Below are 11,638 nucleotides of genomic sequence, written 5' to 3'. Positions count from 1 at the left end.
CAGTGATCTCAGCTGCCCTCGTCTCTGTAATCAATGGATAGAGATGGAGTGGCCCACTCCTCAGGATTTTCAGTTGAAACTGAAAGTAGGGCTGAAATTCAGGTGAAGCAAGTTAGATACCCAGACTACAAAATTTAAACACTCCCTCACTCTCAACTTCCTTTGTGCCCTAGGCTTCTCTCTTGCCTCACCCTAGTTCCAGTCCTGGATGGAACCCTGGATGGGTCACTGGCTCTCTGTACTATCACTGCAGAGATCTGGATGAATTCCTTTTCCCTCAGTTTATTCAGAATAAGTCTTGAATTTTTCAAAGAGAACTTAAATTAGGAAACTGGCAGTTAAAAAAGGAAACAGGAAAGCAAAGAGAAAACATTTTACAAAAAACATTTACTAATCACTTAACAAACATTTACATTAAAAACAAACATTCTGGGGACTTGACATAAGACTGAGAAATGAAACCAAAAGTCTGTTCTCAGCATTGGGAGTTGACCTGAGTAACAGGAAGCAGCTATGTGGTGAAATAAACTTGTTTGTGAATCTGATTTTGAGCCCATGGGATTGCTTTAACCCCTTAATTAATTTATACATTTCCTGAAATCTTACCATATACAGAAAGTGTTCTCACACTGTGAGAGAATCTGAGGTGGTCAGACACAGACTCTATGATCTCTAGATCCACAGCATAGCAATAGAGAAGAGACAGGCACTGATACAAGGCCCAGCATAAGAATGTAAAAAAAACAAAAACAAAAAATCCACTCATATAGAAATACTCAGGTTCAAATTAAACACTGAAAGGAACACTGCAGCTGAAGACCCTCCACTTGATGTCTCTTGTTCTGAAAGATTTGATCTTCAAACAAATTATGTGCTGGGGAGAAAAGAATTCATATTAGAATATCTGTTTCAGGCCAAGCACTGGGTGAGATTAACCTATCTCATTTTATCCTCATTAATGTTATGTGAGGTATATAGTGTGACGGGCACAAATTCATTCCACCACTCAGCTGCTTCTCCTTACTTAAGTGGTTGGTCCCCCACACCCAAGACTTAAGTAAATATAGCTACTAACTACTGGATCATGGACTCAAACTGAAGCCGCAAAACAGGTTTTGGGACTCAGTAAAGCATACCGTTCTTTTGCCTTGGCACAGAAAGAATTCAGTGACGGGCAGAGCAACAGAAAAGAGAGTTTATTAGCATAGGATGCTTGTGAGAGATACAAACGGGCAGGCAAGAGAGTGCTGCCCTGAGAGCTAAGTGGGCTACAACTTTATAATCAAAGGAACTTTATAATCACCTTTCCCCTACATTCCCTGTCTTGGGATGTGTAGGGGAGCATATCCTAAGAGTCATTAACTTGCCGACTGTAACCAGCAGGATGTAGGTCTCATTTCTTCACTATTGCCTTATTGTTTTGAGGTATGTGTTTCGCTTTTATTGCTAAGCAGGCATGCTCGGTTTCAAGATGTTCAGATTGTTGCCTGGTTTCAAGATGCTCTGATTGTTTTCCTGAGTGATAACTGACTTATGGTGGTCTCCCAAAGCTCCCTCTCTATCTACGATCCCCTTGTGGGATTTGTGAACTAGCTGTTTAATTATCCTACTCTATCCCTAACAAAACCTGTCTCGGACATTGAAACTTCATAATTGAAAACACCTAGGCTCCTACTTTGAGGGAAAAGAAAAAGGTAAGCCTTGTTGGAAGGACACCATGCCAGCCCTCCTCATACCTTCCTGGTGTCTCATGTTAACTCACTGAAATACCTATTAATATCCTCAAATATAACTGAGGAAACAACCTGAGACAGATATGCTAATCTCCTTATTCAATCATCACACATTTTGTTCATCTATATATTTTATGCACTATGTCTGGAACTAGGAATATAAAGATAAATAAGACAGATCCCCCCAGGACTTCCCTGGTGGCTCAATGGTTAAGAATCCACCTGCCAACACAGGAGACACGGGTTCAAGCCCTGGCCCAGGAAGAGCCCACATGCCACAGAGCAACTAAGCCCGTGTGCCACAACTACTGAGCCTGCAAGCCACAACTACTGAGCCCTCGTGCCACAACTACTGAAGCCCGCAAGCCTAGAGCCCATGCTTTCCAACAAAGAGAAGCCACTGCAATGAGAAGCTTGCACACTGCAACGAAGAGTAGCCCCGCACGCCGCAACTAGAGAAAAGCCCGCACGCATCAACGAAGACCCAGCACAGCCAAAAATAAATAAAGACAGATCTCCCCCGCACCTGGGAGGAGCACAGGGAGGTGGGATGTATGAGGTTTGGGGGATGGGAGAAATAATATAGACAAGCAATAGCTACAGTGCAGCACATTGTGATAGGAGCATTATAAGAGTGGAATTAAGTATTCTGAGAACACAGCACAGAAGAGCTCAGTATAGGTCTGTGGACAAAGAATGTTGCCACAGTAAACAAAGAATGTTGTGACCATCCAGCCAGTAGCCACTGCAGCCACCCCCAACTGTGCACTCTGAAGGGATTCAGGATGGAGAAAAGCAGGATACTGGCCCTAGACAGTTAAGGTGCATATCAAAGATATTATTTCAGTGAGCCCAGACTCTTGAATCTTCCCATACGTAGAAAAACACAAAATTCATTAACTTGAGATGTCTGGTTTTTCTTTAATTAACAGTAATCTTGATGTTTCAACTACATGGTCTTTGTTGCAAAAACTCCTATATATCCTGGCTCCTCCCTTACCTCTCCAGAGCAGCCCCTTAGAGTTATCGAAGACATTGCGTCCCGGGCTTAAGTCCTCAGTTTTATCCGCCAAATAAAACATAACTCTCAACTTTTAGGTTGTAATTTTTTTTTTTTAGTCGACAACAGTTAATTCAAGAAAAAAAGGTCTTTTATGGGAAATAAAAAAATAACAAGTTTAATTAGCACTGGGAGCATGCTTCTCTTTGTCCTTGGGTGACTTAGGAACTAGAACAATAAAGCAGTTAAAGCCATTTCGTAGAGGAAAAACTCTAATGTGCCCACATCTCCTCCCCAATTCTTTCCCTTTCCTGTTCTCCTATGTTCATTACCTGGTGCTTACCCCATCTCATCATTGATACGCACACACATTAGTCTTCTATCCACAGTAATATTAACACCCAGCAAACACAATATATAAATAATAAATAAATAAGCAAGCAAGCAAGCCAGTATTCCTTTAAATCAGCTGAATTTTTTAAAAGATAAAAACCAAAACAAAAGTGAAACCAGTTTTTCACTTCCTGTTTGGAGGATAAAATAAGGCCCTTTTACCACAGAGGGAGCTGAAGTCTAGGCTGAAGATTCAGTTAGCAAACTACCAGACTCAGGGAAGGAATCTACTCTACTTTCTCTCTAATATCGTTGGAGCAACCTGAAGACAGGAACTTGGCCTCAAGGAAATAGGTAGGTGAAGGAAAAGGAGAGAAATGGGGTAGACAGAGAGATACAACAACATACTCAGAGACTAAAATAGAAACAGGAATTGATGAAAATAGGCACGGGAACAGCCAGAGACACAGGCAGATTAAGGCATGCTAAGAACACAAATATGAATCTAACATTCTCATTGCTCCAATAAACTGCTCCAAATCTGGGGGAAAGGGAGTACATTATTGAAACAATTAAACAATTTGGTAATTTCTATTGTCAAATAAAAATAAACCTAGATTTAGGTTAAAAGAGACTTTATTTGAAAGAATTATTGCAATAAGGGGAAAGAGACTATTGTAATAGAGAAAACAATCCAAACATAAAGCTGCAAGCATCTCAAAGGCCAGGCAGAAAGGAATTTTCTTTTATGGGAAAGAGTCAACAAGAACACAGTATAGTAGAAGTGGGATACTCAGGGTATGTTTTATTCTTAGGAGGGATCATTAAGGAAGAGTTGTATGCTGGGTCAGGAGGAGGGTGGGTCAAAGTTCGCGGGACTGCAGAAAGGAGATAAGCTTAACTAATGTTTAGTTTCAAGCACTTTTCAACTGAACAGTGGGGGAAAAACAGCTCAGCTAATCTTTTATGAGGCAAAGAATGGGAATTTAAAGGGTCTGTGTCTGCCTCACTGTAAGTAAAAAAGGGAGACATGGGTGAGTCTTATCTAAGTTATATGGTGGTTCTTTGAGGCAAGCTGTTTTTCAGAATACAAAAGGATGAATGGATTCCTTTAACCATCACTGCTTTCCAGGAGTAAAGGACTCAGGAAAAGTTTAACACTGTTATTATGATTCATGTAAGTAACAGGTGGTACGGTAAACACAGAGAAGAGAAGTACTAACTCAACCTGCAAGATAATGGAAGGCTTCACAAATAAGGAGAAACTTGAATTGGGTAGGAGTATAGCATACTGGGAAGCATTCATGTAATATAATATTATAGGGGAGGAAAAAATTTCCCTTCTTCCCTTCTAGATTATTTGGCTTGTCTGATAATTGAATTGATATAAGAGAGATTAATAAGAGAAAAAAATTTAATTATATATCTATGGGAGCCCACCAAAACATGAAGACTCAAAAGCAGTCAGACAATCTAGCCTTATAAAAAACATCCTAAGAAAGAGGGGGTAGGGATGTGGTGCTTCAATGGGGAGGAAGACAATAGACCAGAAGATGAGAAGAGCAAATGTTTGGCAAACAAGTGTTTTCAATGCCATGCAGATAAGTCTTTCTGATATAAAAAGATATCTCTGGTAATAGCTCTCTTTCTGGTAGAGGATCTCTACATAAATTCTTTTAGGCAGATAAGGGAGAGGTAAAAAGCTTTTCCTAAGGCTGCTGAGTCTTAAGTGCATTCTGCCAAAACAATCCCCATGATAAAGTGACACATCATGCAGTGGTGTATTCTGCTCTCCCTCAAAAAACAGAGTTAAGAAAACTAAGAGCTTGAGGAAAGATGACAGAGTGTAGTTTCTACGGGAAGAAAGTGAACTAGAAGGTAAGAAAAAGAAAAAGAGTAGTTTTAAAAGGAATTACGTTGACTGTTGCCAGACAAGAGGTCTTGAATGCCAGGGCCAAGTAATATGATGATACAATAAACCAATTATAACATATGTGTAAATAACACAATTTGTTGATTTGTTTAACCTTTAAACTGTTTACCCTTTATTCTAAGAGTGTAATAATATTGAAACCGTGCACCTCAGATTAGGACTTGAACCCACGTGCTGGGACTCGAACCCAGCCAAAACCCAGACTTGGACTTGAACCCACACGGCTGGCACTCGAACTGGGCCAAAACCAAGATTGGGACTTGAACCCACATGGCCAAGACTCGAACCTGGCGAAAACCCACAGTTTTCCAACTGAGATCACGTGCCTGGTTTCAGCATTTAATGAAGCTTAGGTTCTTGATGTCTCATCACAGAAAGAATTCAGTGAGAGACAAAGTGATAGGTAAGAAGTGGATTTATTTAGAGAGAAACACACTGCACAGAGTGTGGGCCATCTCAGAAGGTGAGAGTGGCCTTGGGAGAAACACACTGCACAGAGTATGGGCCATCTCAGAATGTGAGAAAGGCACCAGGGTATGGGGTTGTCAGTTTTTATAGGGGTGGGTAATTTCATAGGCTAATGAGTGGGAGGAGTATTCCAGCCATTTTAGGAAGGGGAGGGAATTTCTAGGAATTGGGCCACCACCCACTTTTTGATCCTTATGGTTGGTCTTGGAACTGTCATGGCGCCTGTGGGTGTGTCACTTAGCTTGCTGATGTGAGCGTATACTGAGGCTCAAGTTCTAGTGGAAGTCGACTTGTCCACCATCTTGGACCCACTTGGTTCTAATCAGTTTATGTCATGTCCTCGGGCTATATCATTCTTTCAAAGGTTGTGCCCTGACTCCTTCCCTCCTGTTTCAATATTTCTGGGCTTCCTGGACAAGATGGCAGAGTAGAAGGGACCTTGAGCTCACCTACTCACAGGAGCACACCAAAAATCACAACTGCTGAACAACCATCAATAAAAAAGACTGGGACCTACCTAAAAAGATATTCTACATCCGAAGACATAAAGAAGGAACCCAATGAGACAGTAGGAGGGGCAAACTCGTGATCTAATCAAGTCCCATACACCCCCCCCCCAAACCGAGAATAATTATATCGCAGGAGTTCTCCCACAGGAGTGAGAGTTCTGAGCCCCATGTCAGCCTTCACAGCCTGTGGGTCTGGCATCGGGAGGAGGAGCCCCCAGAGCATTTGGCTTTGAAGGCCAGCGGGGCAGCTCCACAGGACTTGGGGAAACAGAGACTCCACTCTTGGAGAGTGCACACAAGGTCTTGTGCACACCGGGACCAAGGACAAAAGCAGTGACTTCACAGGAGCCTGAGCCAGACCTACCTGCTGCTCTTGGAGGGTCTCCTGCAGAGGCGGGGACTGCAGTGCCTCAGTCTGGGGACAAGGACACTGGTAGCAGAAGTATTGGGTAGTATTCATTTGTATGAGATCTCCTGGAGGCTAATATTTTGGCACCAAGACCTGGCCCCACCCAAAAGCCTGTAGGCTCCAGTGCTGGAATGCCTCAGGCTAAACAATCAACAGGACAGAACACAGCCCCACCCATCGACAGACAGGCTGTAAAGACTTCCTGAGTCCACAGCTGCCTCTACACATGCCCTTAGACATGGTCCTGCCCACCAGAGGGTGTGGAAAGAAAGGAACCCTCCTACACTGTTGGTGGGAATGCAAATTGGTGCAGCCACTATGGAGAACAGTATGGAGGCTCCTTAAAAAACTAAAAATAGAGTTACCATATGATCCAGTACTCCCATTCCTGGGCACATATCCATAGAAGACTCTAATTCAAAAAGATACATGCACCCCAACGTAAATAGCAGCACTATTTACAATAGCCAGGACATGGAAGGAACCTAAATGTCCATCCACAGATGAATGGATAAAGAAGATGTGAGATAGACAGATAAATAGATAGATAGATATATGTATATTACTCAGCCATAAAAGATAATGAAATAATGCCATTTGCAGCAACATGAATGGAACTAGAGATTATTATACTAAGTGACGTAAGCCAGACAAAGACAATACCATGTGATATCGCTTGTAAGTGGAATCTAAAAAAAAGATACAAATGAACTTATATATCAATACAAAACAGAAATACACCCACAGACATAGAAAACAAACCATGGTTACCAAGGGAAAAGGTGGGGGTGATAAATTAGGAGTTTGGGATTAATATATACACACTACTATATATAAAATAAGGGACTTCCCTGGTGGCGCAGCAGCTAGGAATCTGCCTGCCAATGCGGGGGACACGCGTTCGATCCCTGGTCCGGGAAGATCTCACATGCCACGGAGCAACTAAGCCTGTGAGCCACAACTAGTGAGCCTGCACTCTAGAGCCCGTGAGCCACAACTACTGAAGTCCGCATGCCTAGAGCCTATGCTCTGCAACAAGAGAAGCCACCACAATGAGAAGCCCACGCACCACGACGAAGAGTAGCTCCAGCTCGCCACAACCAGAGAAAGGCCGCATGCGGCAACGAAGACCCAACGCAGCTAAAAATGAATAAAGAAATTTATTTTTAAAAATACATAAATAAATAAAATAGATAACCAACAAGGACCTACTGTATAGCACAGGGGACTATACTCGGTATTTTGCAATAACTTATAAGGAGATAGAATGTGAAAAAGCATAGACACATATATAAGTGAATCACTTTGCTGTACATCTGAAACTAACACAACATTGTAAATCAACTATACTTCAATTAAAAAAGAAAAAGAAAAAAGAAAGAAAATAGAGCATTTTGAGGACATATATAAACAGAGTTATTATTATTAATATCATGAGGAATATTATTTCTGTACAACTTTTTTTTTAAGATTTATTTTATTTATTTATTTATTTACTTTTTGTCTGCATTGGGTCTTTTGTTGCTGCGCGCGGGCTTTCTCTAGTTGCAGCGAGCAGGGGCTACTCTTTGTTGCAGTGTGAGGGCTTCTCATTGCGGTGGCTTCTCTTGTTGCGGAGCACAGGCTCTAGGCACACAGGCTTCAGTAGTTGTGGCACACGGGCTTCAGTAGTTGTGGTTTGCGGGCTCTAGAGCGCAGACTCAGTAGTTGTGGCTCACGGGCTGAGTTGTTGCCCCGTGGCATGTGGGATCTTCCCGGACCAGGGCTCAAACCCGTGTCCCCTGCATTGGCAGGTGGATTCCTAACCACTGTGCCACCACTGTGCCACCCTGTACAACATTTGATGTATATTTTCTTTAGAAACAATCAGGTCACATGCAGCTCTGAGATATGTTCTTCTATTGTTTCTTTGATAATATTTCTCCAATATTCTTTCTGATCCCTCCTCTGGAAACCATATTACAGTCAGTCCCATGTTGGCAGCACTTCTGGATCTAGCCTACATGTCTCCTTTCTAGCTCTTTACAGCCCTTTTCATTTCTTTATCCTTTGAAGCTAAATTCTGAAAAGCCCCTCAGTTGAACATTCTAGCAAAGTAGTTGAACCTTCAGGTGTATTCATTCAAATACTGAAAGGGAAAGAATACTTCAGTTGAAAACTAGGAAGCAAAAAGTCTCAAGTGAGTTATCTTCATGTCCAGGGCAACAGGAAGGGCAATTTTTTTTTTTACACTCTCACCTTTTCTCCACTAAAAATGTCTCCTTAGAATAGTGTTTTTTCAAAATGTGACTGAAAACTTAGCAGTGTTTATAAAGTGAAAGTTGGATTGTTTATAAAAAATGATAGTTCCTGAGCAATAAGCTAGACATTCCATGTCAGATTCTCTGTGAGTGCAGCTGGGAATCCACGTTTTTAATATGTCCTCTAGTTATCATTATGCAAAATAAAGACTGAGAACAACCACTTTGAAATATTAACTCATACTTTAAATTCTAAATCAGTTTAAAACCAAGTCCAGTTCAATCAGTAAGACGAGTGAGGACATTTCAATCCTCAACACCCCCATTAATTCGCTGAAAGTTTTGCCTTGCTTTGACTAGATCCCTGCCTTCTTTAAATCTAGGCCCATTACTTGGTATTCAAATAGACCAAACTATAAGCTACAAGTAGAAACCATTGTCAAAATCTTTCCAGCACAGTAAAGTACAGGCAAATAATCTATCTCCAGCACACAAGTCCTCTTCTGTAAGCAACAGTAAAGCTGATGAGAACTAAGGAACATTTTCTTGCTTCTGCTCATCCTTCTTCCTACCACTCATGTCTCTACCTCTTTCTCATTTATACAACCCCACCATCAGCTCTGAGGCACACAAAGCTACAAAGAACGGCTTGTTGACTTTGGAAACCATCAGAACAAGTGCCTTATACACAATGCTCAGATATACACACTATTTTATATGTACTTTTCTTAGAGAATAAGTCAGTGAAAAGACAAAACATGGTCTTGAACAAGGATGTAAGTCTGTGACTGTTAATAGATCCTTGCTGGAACTGACAAAGTTGACTTTCTATGTGACTTTAAAGGATTTCTTCCCAGACACTCTAGCCTGGGATGGGAAAAGGGGATTCTGGTACACTCCTTAACTGTAAACATGACTTCTTCCTGAGGAAAATACTAGTGTGTTGGGACCTACCTACACCTAATAAAGGGTGTTGCATTATTCTTCAGAAGAAATCATCTTATCAGACTTCATAAATACCAGGGACTACAACTTTAGCAAGGACTAAATATATGGATTGATTTCCACATTACACTTTCTCTAGTCAATATAAAATTTTACTTGTACCATTCTGCTTGGTGATCAAAGGTTGTGTCCACTGGTTGGGTATAAACCAATGCTCCCAAATCACTGGTAGATCATCTCCTAATGTGAGGATGTATCAATAGTCTGCCAGCTCCCTTCATGGAAGGTCATCTTACAGAATGTCTTCTGACACATTCAGCTCCTACCCAGTGCCCAATAGAGCTTACTCATGTGGAGTCCAGAATGAGAAGAGCCTGACAGTGTAACAGGACACAATGACTCCCTAGCTCCCAGTGCCAGATCTGAACTATCTCCAGATAGTCCAGTGGAGACAATCATCATTGAGGAGTCTACCCTCCTCCTTATGTGCCTTTAATCTGTGCCCTTGAACTGACACCCATGAGAATTCCAGGTCAGTAGGCTTAATCCTAAGTCTTAGAAAAAGCAACTTCAGCTTCTGTCCTACCTTTTTGGTTCCTTCCTAACCGATCTGGAGGTCAATAGCTATGGAATTTCAAAGGCAGAAGAGGCCTTCTTTGGGTCACAATTTCTCACATCTTCTAGAGGGAAGGGTAACCCCATTTTGAGACAAGAAAATAACAGAACGAGCTTCCCTGGTGGCGCAGTGATTGAGAGTCTGCCTGCCAATGCAGGGGACACAGGTTCGAGCCCTGGTCTGGTAAGATCCCACATGCCGCGGAGCGGCTAGGCCCGTGAGCCACAACTACTGAGCCTGCGCGTCTGGAGCCTGTGCTCCGCAATGGAGGCCGCGACAGTGAGAAGCCCGCGCACCGCGATGAAGAGTGGCCCCCACTCGCCGCAACTGGAGAAAGCCCTCACACAGAAACGAAGATCCAACACAGCCAAAAATAAATTAATTAATTAATTAAAAAAAAATTTAAAGAAATTGCTAAAACATTAGCAGAAAAGAGACACTGCATCTCGCTTAACTTTCAGTCTACAACAAAATGATGAAAGTCATTCTCCATGTTGCAGCAACTTCCATAGCTAATATCTCCTATTATCTCATGGCAGAAGTAACAGGAGATGGAAAACTACCTCCCAAAGTTAACCTACTGGATCAGTGTCCCTGATGACAGCTGTGGTATGTAGTTTTAAGTTAAAAAAAAAAAAAGGCATGGACTTAATTTAGGCCTTTCTGTCTTGATCATTTCTTTCATTCCCCAATGTAAGCTTTTCAATCTTTATTGTAACTTGATATGTGGTCATCACAGTCCTATATTTATGCTCCCTGGAGTGGCTGGTCTACCATACTACTTTCAGTTTTCATGGTCTCCTAGAGATGAGTGCTCCTGTATATTGGGAGCTTCTCTTTTTCCTACGTTTTCCTTCCCAGTCCTATAGGATTCTCTGGTCCTCTGGCCTTTTTCATCCAATTCAAGCAGACTTTGTCTCTTCATTTTTGGGGGGTTTTTGTTTCTTGGGGTTTTTTTCCCCTGCTACACCTGCCAGTTGTCTGCTTACTTTGGTTCCTAGGCCGATCTTAACTAGAAATCATCTCTGCAAATTTGCCTCTACCACCTGGAATAGGCGTAGGCACCAAATGAATTCCATGTACAGAATAGCCCAGTTACAATTCCCGAGCCATTTAAACCCCAAGTCTCTCCTACCAACTAGATGTCAGATTAGGAGCGATAAAGGATGTGTTGAAGGTTATATGTATCTCCAGGTAACAGCCACACCTACACATTTGGATGGGATACACTGTTTAGGGCTATGCTTCTCTCTTAATTCCTTCTGGCACTCCACCTTGTCACACTGAAAAATTCCCTGGAACCTAATCTGCATATGTATTCCCTCTAATTTCTCTGATTTAGTTCTTCAAGTCCCCACTAACAGCTCCCCTCTCCAGATTTTCCTAAGCTGTGAGGCATGCTGTTATCACTAGTAGAATCAGATTCTCCCTTGGCTTGGTGGTGGCGAACTC

At 41.9% G+C, this 11,638-nt stretch overlaps 1 long non-coding RNA gene across 1 annotated transcript in view; it reads left to right on the top strand.

Annotated features, from left to right (window-relative positions):
- The first annotated feature begins 3,294 nt into the window (after positions 1-3,294).
- LOC137772538 (uncharacterized) overlaps positions 3,295-11,638 on the top strand; it is a 32,216-nt gene continuing 23,872 nt past the window's right edge. The window contains exon 1 of the long non-coding RNA XR_011075496.1: positions 3,295-3,420. This is a non-coding gene — a long non-coding RNA (uncharacterized lncRNA). The remainder of the gene's footprint in view (positions 3,421-11,638) is intronic.

This window comes from Eschrichtius robustus, chromosome 11 (assembly GCF_028021215.1).
Source record: "Eschrichtius robustus isolate mEscRob2 chromosome 11, mEscRob2.pri, whole genome shotgun sequence".
Classification (NCBI taxonomy): Eukaryota; Metazoa; Chordata; class Mammalia; order Artiodactyla; family Eschrichtiidae; genus Eschrichtius; species Eschrichtius robustus.
This window is presented reverse-complemented; position numbering and strand designations above follow the sequence as displayed.